Here is a 12,154-nt window from a genome sequence, read left to right as displayed (position 1 = left end):
ATCTAATTGAAATGGTTAACTTCTTTTTAGGGGTTGGGAGAATTCGACTGACAATGCGGTCCAACTTCCTGGAGGCTGAGGATGGGTGGGCCTTAGGTTATAGTGTATATGAGATTGTTGCCCAGATTTCTGAACAAAGTCTGACGTGTACTTGACGACGCGTTATCACAACCGTAGGTCATTGACACCGGGAAGGTGGGAAGGGACAGGGTGAAAACACCCAGAGACATCAGGCATTCGCGCAGGAGAATACGAAGGAAGATGAACTTAGACACCGCAGCAGAAAGTTTTTTTTTTTTTTTTTTTTTTTATGTCCAACTATGGGCAAAGGCTTCAGGGCCTATATCTTGGGGGCAGTAGCCTATCCCAAGGCCCAGTAGTCCTCCTACACCTCCACATGTCACCACTTCGGCGCTAACACCCAACGTCCATACTAAGTACATGCTAGGGCTGTCTCATACAGGACTGGTGTATTGGTATTAGCGGGGGTATTTTTACGACATGTCGGCGGGTCATCTGGTAGATCAGGACAGTCTGCTTTTTTTAATGAAATTCAAATCCTTAAACTGTCCCCTGCCCCAGCCAGGATTCGAACCTGGGTCCATCAGGACTGCAAGCCGCCTCTCTACCGATTCAGTGGCACCATGGGTTCTCAGTAAAAACAATACCGTATCTGCGACCCACGGGACATGTTCCCTTAAGAATGAATGACTTCACCTGGATATTACATTGTGCTACCGCTAGACGATTTTATCCGGCAGAAGGATATCCCTGCCCTTTAAAATGTTTGAGTTTATCTCGATTTACCCTATAAAGAGTTGAACCTTTCTTAAGTTACCATATTCATTTTAGTTAAACTAGAAAATTTTATTGATCTAAGAGAAATTTCTGACCTCTCGGTAATCAAAGAAAGCACCACATCCGCAGCCGCCGTACGCAGCCCAATTACCCACGCCATCCCAGTCGGTTCTCCTTAACCAGTGGTAATAAAGCCATCCATTCACGATATCAGCTGCCTTCACCAGACGTACTAACTCACCCGGCGGAAAGTGTTGAAGGAGTGAACATCAGCGATCATTACTTACCTGGCCATGTACAGTATGTAACTCAACCCTGCATTATGCAAATCTAAATTAACTTCATAACGGTATATCTGGTGTTTATTATTTTTCCAGTTGGTCGTTAATTTGATCCTCATCCCTAAAAATGGAGAATTATCGCCCTATAACTTCCACGAACCGCCCCTAGCTCCACCCACGAAGACGATCATTACCCGTTTTCCAAATTTGGCTTCGTGAGACTCCGCAGGTCATGGATCCCACCTTCGAAAAGGATGAGGAATAATTAGGCGTCTTCCCCCGTGGTAATTTTTTTTAGCAGATGGCGGTGATTAGTGTGTCTGGGAAGTGTTTGCTCTGCCCGTAAGTAATGTCAGTGGTAATAAGTGACTTGATCACGATTCATAGCCATTAACTAACTTACTGCTTATATACTCATAGCTTGCAAGGAACGTATCTGGAATGGTTAATTTCTCAAAGTATATACTAATGACACCAAGCAAGTAGACATGAAGAAAAAGGCCAACACTTATGAGGAGCTTCCCTGCAAATAAGATGAAGAGAACATGATAATTTCCGTCAATGTTAACTAACACAAATCACTCTGGAACATACGCTGCAGACACACCCACCCCTCTAATTGGCACTAGGTGGGCGGAAAGTACCAGAACCCAACTGAGGGAAGGATAGATTCTGTGCCTGTACAACCCTGTCATATGCCATCAAGCAATCCTATAAGATTAGGGGGGTTATTCTCGTGCAGTTAGGAAGCTTAACACCTCTTCCTTCCCGGTTTATTCCTGATTCTGCTTCTTTGCTATATTTGTGTTTGTCATTCATGCTATCCGTGTCGATACTAAAGAGATACAAGAAGCTAAAATGAGGGTACCAATGGGTAGTCCGAAAAATAAATCGCTAAGGAAGCAGTGCTGGGGAAACTTCTTACCCGACGAGAATACGAGATTAGGTGTCACTGAACTGTCTCGCCCAAAAGATAATAAAGCAGGTTACAAGGAAGTACCAGAAACTTAGCAAAGGATAGTCAGCACACGTTTGACATTATGTGAAAAGAAAGGAAAGGAAGAACAATACTCACCTAAGCCAAAGTTTGTTATTAAGGACACATTTATTTAGGTCTGACTTTGACCGTGTTTCTTCCTTTTCACAATCTGCGGCTCTGTAAAATCAGTACACTCACAAGACAAAGTTAGGTTTCACTGACCTGAGTGACCCCAAACATGTAAAGAAAAATAATGATAAATAGACAGATAAATAAATAAATGGATATATCTAAACTCTCATAGATATAAGAGGTAGTTTTTTCTCTTAACATTTAAAATCGAATAAACACCATCTTTCATTCTTCTTTCATTTCAGGTATCTATAACTTTATGTATGTAGGCTACTATGCAGACGATTTTTCTCACCTTAGGAATACGCTTTTTTAGGGAAGGAGATGAGGGCTGTATGGAACCCTTCATTCCCAAGCTCTCTCCTCATCTGACTGAGACCCGGTTTTTCGTAAGTTGAGGAAGCTCCTTAACACCTTTTCGTAAGCTACTTAGCTACTTATTTTATTTACGCCTTATTGTCCTCTTCTGTGTTACATAAATCTTTCCACTATCGTCATACCCTGCCTAAATAACGTACAAGCGGATATGATCTACCAATATCCAAAAATAAATCGCTAAGGAAGAGGTGTTACGGTGCTTCCTTAACCGACGAGAATACCACCCTGAATTTTACGGAAGTAGCAAGATCAAATAAAGAATATACTCTCTCTGGCTGAAATGATTAAGAATTACAAGTACATTTTACATTCGGTGGTTATCACGTATTCTATAAGTTCATCCCTTCAATATGATGCCGTCCTCTACATTATATTCTTGCGACAGACAGATGACGATAAAGCCATACACTCTCAAATTTTCAATCCTACGTACAGAATGAAGTAAAAAATATCAGGTTCGGTAAAACTGCGCTTTTGTACACATGCAGTATTATTTTTATGCTTTACTCTTGCTAAAAACATGACTGTATTCAGCCCAGGATCTTTTCTTAATGGAGTGGTTAGACTTTGCCAGCATTTAACCTCCACAGCTTAAGAGACATGATTTTTTTTTTTTTTCTGTGGAGATGGAAGACATAGCCATTTATTCCCTACAGTTTTAGGATATTTTTTTCTATAGAGAGGTTATACATAGCCATCAAGTAACCTTTTCAGTACGAGAGGGTTCTGCCAAGACGAATATGACCTTCTGGAGGGAGCAACAATAAAGGAAGTGAAGACTTCCTTATTCTGGAGACTAAAACCAGTACTCACTAGACTCGCAATATAATGTCGCTTAGGTGGCCTGTATCGGTCATAAGAAACGGACTTGTTATTCATACACGAAGTCAGATATGTATTGAACTATAAAGGACACACACACACACACACACACACACACACACACACACACACACACACACACACACACACACACACACACACACACACACACACTCATCCCCATCCCACATCCACACACACGACGTATGCACCCCCACGCCACACCTACCCACTCAACCCATCCACCCCCACCCAAAACCACAACAAAGCAAACACACACACACACACACACACACACACACACACACACACACACACACTTACCCCACTGCACCCACACAACACACAAGAGACCCACCAACTCGAAGACCACCCTTAGGATCGTTGAGTAACCAAGGAAGGACGCAGTTCATTAGAGTATAACTGAGAGGAAATGCCTGGTTTGAGGCGGTGGCAGGGGGGAAAATGAAGACGAATAATGAAATGATGTAAGTGTAGGTTTTACGGCTAACAAGGCGGTCAAAATATTAAACCAGGTGGGGCTCGGTGGTCATAAAGTCAAGAAGGGTTTAAGTATAAGGTCTAAGATGTTTTGGAGGAAATAAAAGTGCTGTGTTCTTGAGAATAATACTTTTGGCGGTGCTAGCCTTGTATTTTTGAGGATATTAATTCTGTACACGTAAGGATATTGTTCTTGTACTTTTGAGGATAATAGTTTTGAAATATTTGAGGAAGATGTATTTGTACTTTCAAGGAGACCACTTTTTTACTTTTAAGGACAATACCTTTATACTTTTAAGGGTTCTTCTTTTGTGGATGATACTTTTGCACCCTTTACGATGTTATATTTGTAGTCTGGGGGACACTGCCTCTGGACGTTTGATGACACGACGTTTGTACTTTCAATCAAATTATCAACTTCGTATACTTCTGACTGTACTGCAATTTTAGTTTTATTTTTTTCAGCTGTACAGCAGTGTCATCTCCCTGTAAATAATGGTACACGTGCTGAATACTCATGAATATTTGAAAGAAAAACGCTCAGCAGACTTCTATTTAGCCGGTGCAGAACTCGCTATAGATGAGAAGTCTCTCACTATAGCCAAGAAAAACAGAAAAGGTCGCCGCTTATCCAGTAACCCCAAGCCACCTCCCCGCATTTATTTTTCAGTGGTGATAATAAACACCTATACCTGTGTGACAGAGGGAGAGAAGCGGAGTCACAGTGGCGTACCTTAGTTATCTCCTCTGACTCTCTCATTCATACTTAATAGCAGCTCTTCAATCCATCCTACATCATCTCCACACAGTTACAGTTTAGCACTCCATCCCACACCACCCCCACGCGACTTATATACTCAGTCACTCTATCCCACATCATTTCCATCTTTTAATAATCTCTCACTCCATCCCATCTCATCACGCCACTACGATCATTTACTCCATCCCATATCACCATCCCATAATTATAATCCCTTACTCCATCCCACACCACCCCCACACAGCTACTGTCCTTCGCTTCATCCCTCAGCATCTAAACGCGGTCATACTCTTTCACTCCATCCAAAAATCATCTTCATAAACCCACAGTCTAGCATTTTATCACACATCTATTCCACGCAATTATACAGCAGTCTTTCCACGCGAATAGTAATTAGTCTTTTTCTTCAATCCACGTCACCAAGACACACCTACCTCCCTTCATTTCGTCTCAGATCATCACATGCAACTTGATTCAACTTTTCATTTTAAGCTCCATTCCGTGCTTCCAGAAAGGGACATCAAACCAAGCAGACTTACAACAATACCTTAGATGCTATTTCTTACTCTGGGGTCAGGAATTGTGGCCCCTATTCTGTATGCCTCAGACGACCGCAACACATCCTCTTTAGCGATTTATTATTGTCTGAAACAACCTAAATTTCTCATGTATTTTATCTATACTGTTTCAGTACCAACAAAGTCCGCATCAGCACAAATAAGAGGCTAATGAGGTGTACTGTGCAGAATAAGTCGCTAAGAAAGATGAGTTGCGAGACCTCAAAAGCCAATCAAAAGGCGATCCTCCTTCCTAAGTCACTCTCACGCAACATCAACCTAACTCACGTGCAGTTCTAAGGCTCTAACTTCATCCCAGAAATTGAAGTCCAGTTAAGGAGGGAACTGCTAAGGAAGAGATACTAGGGAGCGTCCTAAGCCCACGAGAAATGAGTCACCAAAGTACCCGAGGAGTGAGACAAGAATCCGATATTTGAGGTACTGTACGTAAGTCAACTTCCTCCCTCCCTCTCTCTCTCTCTCTCTCTCTCTCTCTCTCTCTCTCTCTCTCTCCCTCTCTCTCTCTCTCTCTCTCTCTCTCTCTCTCTCTCTCTCTCTCTCTCTCTCTCTCTCTCTCTCTCTCTCTGGGATAATTATTCATCTCTCTCTCTCTCTCTCACACACACACACACACACACACACACACACACACACACACACACTTACCTGTTGATCAAGGGGTAGAAGGATCAGGCACGGTGCTCATCAGGGTGTGATTCATGGTCGCTCTCACCCCACCCCTGCCATCACCCCACCTCACCCTTTCAATCGGCACATCTTTCTCACCCTCCTGTCATCCGTCTTCCTTCACATATCTCTGTTCCCTCCTTTCTGTCATGTGTCTTCCCCCTCCTCCTCGTTCTCCTCCTCCCCCTCCTTCTATCATCCATCTTCTTTCATCTCATCGCATTTCTTTTTTTTTTTGTCTCCCTCAATCATCCTTCTTCCTTGTCTTATTCTGTTCAACACCACTTACATCAATTACACATCTTACAGTTCTCAATTTCCTTTTCCTTTCCTTTTATGATCTGCTTCCTTTCAATTCTCTCTTTTTTTTCTCTCTCACCTGTAATCACCCACCACCTCCTTCACCTCTTCCTGTCATCTCCTTCTCCTGTCATCCATCGTCTTTCGTCTCTCACTTCTTTCCCCTATATTCCCTCCTCTTTTCACTGCATCAGCTTACTCCTGTCACCTTTCTTACTATCAGCTCTTTTACTTCCCCTTTCTTCTATTGTTTTATCTATTTTTTTCAACTTTCTATCTCTTTTTCCCAATCATTCTTTCTTTCAGCCAGCACATGTCTATTATCCATTATCTTTCTCTTCTTTATTTACTCTGGTCTTTCTGCTACTGGATTTTCTTTCTCCTTTGTTCTCTTACCTGGAATCACATAGGTTTTCAGTCAATATCTCTTCCTTCCTTTTCTGCCTTCGGTCATTAATTTTCTTTCGCCTCTCAACTGTCACTATGTTTTTTTTTTTTAGTCCACATATCATCTCTTCCTTCTATCATCCATATGCTTTAGCCTCTTTCTTTCTTTCTTTCTTTCTTTCATTCACTGATTTCTTTTTACCTATGTCCCACTTCCACCCTCTTCCCCTCACCTTGACCACCCTATCACCTTACCTTATTACCATCGTCCCTAATCATCCATCTTCCTCCACCCCAACTCATTTCCTCTTTCTCCAACCACCTCTTCCTCCAATCATCCAAATTCTTCCATCTCTTTTCCTTCACCCCACCACCACTCCCACCACCTCTTCCTCTTTACCCCAATCAGCGCCCCATCCTTCCCTCATCCATCTTCTTTCACCTCCCATGCTTTGTTTTATAGCTCACCCCCCACATAATTCACTTACATTAATCTTCTCACGCCTTTTCTTCCTCCTTCTCATACTCCACGGCTTTCAATCAGCACCTGCTCATTTCATCATATATCTTCTTGCACTTCTGTCTTTGGCATCTGCTTCCCTTCCCACTACACCATCTCTGTCTGTCTATCTGTCTATCCATCTATCTGTCTTTCTACTTTCTTTCTTCCCTTCCATATTTTAATGTATTTGACTAAGCATTGCCAAGATAAGCCGTTCCCTGACAACCAGCAGTTCTTCCATGTAGCCTACCAAGATTGGACGTCACATACCCTCACATATCACCACTTAGGCAATTATCCCAAACCGCCCGTAATTTAATATGCTAGGGTTGCCAAATCGAGCACTGGTGTGACAGGGAGTAGCTGGGTGTTTTCGTGGCATGATGGTGGGTTCTGTCTTAAAGAAACTGAGATTTTCAGACTGTTCCCTGCCACAGTAAGGATCGAACCCTCGCTCTAAAGCCAGTAGTGAACTCCTCTACCGCCAGACCGCCATCTCCCCCTAAAGGCATTAAGCCATATCATTCTTTTTCTTGGGGATGGTAGGAAGGGGAGGTCTCTCTGGACCATATCTTGACCCACCACAGGGCGGGATAGGAAATATGGGTGGTGATGATGATGATGATGATGATAACCCTAAAATCTTACCACAACAATATACTGATTCGTTTATATATGTCTTTCTGATTTGTTTTGCTGCTTCCTTTTGACAGACTCTATCACTCGGTAACATCAAGCAGGATCATTTCTTACCCTTCTCATGATCGAGACAGTTCTAGTACTCTGCTCCATCTGACGCCGGACTCTTGTATTTAGTCAATGTTGAGTTATTTGAGCCTGAGACGGATAGTGCAGCTGCCATAAATTCGATGCAAATAGCGAGACAAATGAAAAAGAAAAAATTATACGCCAAGACTTTTTACTCTGAAAGAAGAAACGTGACTTCCGTTTTATTATGATATTTCCAGAATAAACTCTTTCTGGGGGAAGGAGGATGGGGAAGGGAGGAGGGGCAGGAGGAAGTAAGGTTGATATATATTCTTTCTCAAACTTCAGAGGGTGAAAAATATTATCATTATAGTTTCCCCGTCGCTAATATGAATATAATGGGCCAAACGCGTCCAGAGTTTGGCAGTGGTTTGGCTAGTTATATAAAAGATTTAGCAACGAGGGATATCTATAATTCAATGTATTTTTTAGCCCCGCAACCAAGGGTAATTTATCCGGCGATCGTAACAGCGAAATAAAAATGATATAAAGCTACTACTGAAGGAATTATTTGGGATTATTCTCCTCTCCTTCGCGATAAACATATTCTCTAAGCTGTTAAGTCATCTGGAGAGGACAAAAATTCAATAAAACGCAATAATAATAAAAAGATATTTTGGAAAATTTAAAAGCATTGACAAGGAAACGCAAGGGAAGGTGCGAAGTTGGGGAGGGGGAATGAAAAAGAGAGAAAGATCGAGGTGGACCGACAGAGTAGAACATATAAAGGAATCTGGTTTGAACTAATAAAAGAAAGAGAAATGAGTGATGAGAGAGGAACTTGGAATAAAATTTGTCGCGGCCATCCTGAATGAGCTCTGGGACTACTGTAGATGTGGGGCAGCAAGTAGAGAGAGGATAGCTTCTTTATAAATTTATGTTTGTTCATTAAAGTAAGCGGACGATCAGTATTACATAAAGTTCGAAGATGGGTAAAGCTTTGTATGTCGAGTAAAAAGTCATAAACATCAGCTGTATTTAAGAGACTCAGATTTATTTAGACTGTCAGTAAAATACTGCAGCTTTTCTTTTTTGCTCTTTTTCTTTGCTTCTTTCTTTCTCGGAGGGAAAGGACGAAGATGAATCTCATTCTTCGGTATATAATCTATTTCATCCAATAATGTATTCCTTTATTATACATTTCTAAATTATTGTGGTTTATTCCAATCAGAATGGATCTCTAGCAGTGAAGGAATTAAGGCTATATGTAAATCCTCTTTACGAGAAATATACCCTAAGCTGAAATAAAATTTGGAAACCACGATAAAATAAAATACATACATCCTAAGTATAAAAGAGTTCGAGGTGGAATATCTCGTCTTATGAATTACCAAAAATAACAACAAGGAACTGTTAGTTACAGCCAACAGTTCCTTTCTTATTTCTATATCATCTCACTTCCCGTTTTATCTATACTGTACAATTAGGGACGTAAACTCGCCTACTGTTCAAATGCGTCACGTCTGCCACTTTCCTCCCTACAGCATCATGTTAAAGAACTTCATTTGTGGGCAGAGAAAATTCAAAGGCTTCTCTTATCGCAGGGATACTAGCCAGCAAATGAAAATAAGAAATACAGGAGATGAAATAATACAAAACTTTCAACCTCAACTGCATCTTCTATTTGTACCTTCCATGTCACCCAACGTCTCGTGTCCCCCTGACACATGTTCCCTACCTCGTCAGCACAGAAGACAAGTACCATCCCACACATCCCTATGACTCCCCTCTCACCTCCTTACACATCCCCTTCCCCTTAACCATGAATGCCGTGGGAATCCTGCACGAGATCATTATGAAAGGCTTGGCGGAGAGTTACTTTGGAGTTTGGGCAGGTGTCCGTGGTCGGGGCATCCTAACAATGTCCGCCCCGATCTCCCCGTCACTTCCTTCACCTCCTGGGCCACGGTTCCTCCCGCCCCTCGACCCTCAAGGACTATAATTTCCTGCCGAGAGCCATTAAGGTTGGCCAGGACGCAGGGGTGGTGAGGACAGGACGCAGTGGGAGGGATGCTGGCGGGGGGCTGGGCTGTCGCGGCTGGTCATCATCTCTACAGGTGGCCCCTTAGTCTCTCTCTCTCTCCCAGTGGCCCACCCTTTCCCATACTTCCGTCTTTCTCATCCATCCCACCACTGCTACTCTCTCTTTCTCTCTCTCTCTCTCTCTCTCTCTCTCTCTCTCTCTCTCTCTCTCTCTCTCTCTCTCTCTCTCTCTCTCTCGTTCACACAATTACTGTCAAAGTATAACAATGAAAGGGCTGCGTACAGATTAGGCATTATTTTTTTTCCCTTTCTCCTCCTTCTTCGGTCATCTTGTCTCCCACGCTGAAGAACACAAAAGCCCAGAGACTTGTTAGAAATATTTCCTATAACCAATTCCCTTCCTCGTTAGACCACCAGAGAGAGAGTGAGTGAGTGAGAGAGAGAAGGGAAGCCACTCCAACGCTCAGCAACTCATGGCGGTGACGGTACTGGCTGGACTCTCGAGGGACCGAGTTATTAGCGCCCTTGAAAATTGTACCAGTAGTCAGGCAAACGTCCTTTCACCGGGAGGGGCACAAAATGGCCCTTCAGAGTCATCCCGGGAGATCAGGAGATAGGGGGATCCAACACCACGTCCAGGCCTCTTTACATCATCTCCCAATCTTAAATACCACTTAAGAATGCCCTGACCTTTCTAGTCAGTCACAGAAAAATAAAAAACAAAAATCCTTCTTTACGTATAGCGCAGTTTGAAGAAACTAATGGAGAATTTTTTTGATGGAGAATGTTTCTTTATACCTTTACTAAGCTTAGAGTCTCTTCTATGGTGAATAAAAAGCTTAATAAATACTACTAATAATGATAATGATAATTATTATTATAATACCACTAAAAATGATAATAATAATCGTCAGCAGATACCAATAACAATCGTGCTTTATGCTAGGGTTGTAAATGTGGATGGTATGTATGAAAATATTAGAAACTGAAGTTATAGAAAAAAAAAAAAAGCGATAAATGTATGGGAAGCGAGTGAGGTGTGGCGTGGTGGGATTGCTGTGATCGGCATTGGTACGTAGTGGTGTGGTGTGGAGTGGCGATGTGGTGGTGTGGTGTGGTGGCGGTGTGGTGTGGCGGTGTGTGGTGATGCAGGGGGTGATAACGTCGTCGCTGGGGTAAATCTCCAGGCCGCTTGTCACCAGATTTGAGCTAATTTGACTGTACTTCCCGACCCAGCTAAGTGGTTCCATCCCTAGCCTTCCCACCGCCCTCTCTCTCTCTCTCTCTCTCTCTCTCTCTCTCTCTCTCTCTCTCATACTTTTTTCCCCTTTTACCTCTCCTTTTTCTGTACTGCCTGCCGTGTCTTTTTTCTTTTCCTCACCGTATTTTCCTTTTCATACTTTTTTTTTTATTTTTCTTTCCCCAGTTCTATTTTCGTTTCTCTTCTTGTTTTTTCTTCTCCTTCCTTCGCAGTCCAGGAAATGCAATTAAAAGGGAGAGGAAAATGACACTGAATGAAGGAGAAAATATAATACAATAAGAACTAGGTGAGAAAGAGGTGTTGTATTGATTACAATGTTGAAGTATCAATGACAGATGATTGTGGTGATTATAGGTATGACCGGAGGGACATAATAGCAGTAGTCATAATGAAGCGGGAAATATTTTGAAATGTGACAGTAATAGCAATGATAGGAAATATATGATAACAGTAATAAGAGATAAGATATAACTGAGGTGATGATAGAGTTGGTGATAGTGAGGATAGGAAGAACACGATGATAGTAATGGCAGTGAAAGGTGGTAAAATGATGACTGTGGCGATGATAGTGATGCTGAGTGACGATGGAAAGGACATGATGGAAGTAATATTTGTGAAGACAGAGTCCAGGATAAACTATAAGTAGTGATGATGATGATGATGATGATGATGATGATGAGAGTGAAACCAACAAATTACCTTTTTACACTATCCACAGAGAGGGTACACAAAACTATTCTCCTCCCCAAGGCTTCATGCTTTCACGTGCAGCATAAACCTGTACGTTACCTCCCACACTCATGCCACCAGCTTGGGTACGTCTGGCATTCCACATTTCTTGAGACTGGGGAATGTCATGCAATACTGTACATCGGTCATTTTACGAGTGAAAGCTAAAACCAATAACACAAACTTGAACCCGACTAATAGCTCCCTAGGTTAATCTGGAACTTGAGCCTTCAGTATTAGAACCACCAGCTACCATAACCACTCAGCCACACCCAGAAATGTTGATGACGATGAGAACGATATGGAGGAAATGATGATAGAGAAAAAGT

Source organism: Coenobita brevimanus, chromosome 93, assembly GCF_032717465.1.
Source record: "Coenobita brevimanus isolate Jiangsu-jjx chromosome 93, ASM3271746v2, whole genome shotgun sequence".
Classification (NCBI taxonomy): Eukaryota; Metazoa; Arthropoda; class Malacostraca; order Decapoda; family Coenobitidae; genus Coenobita; species Coenobita brevimanus.
The sequence above is the reverse complement of the archived record's forward strand: the minus strand, read 5'-3'. Positions refer to the sequence as shown.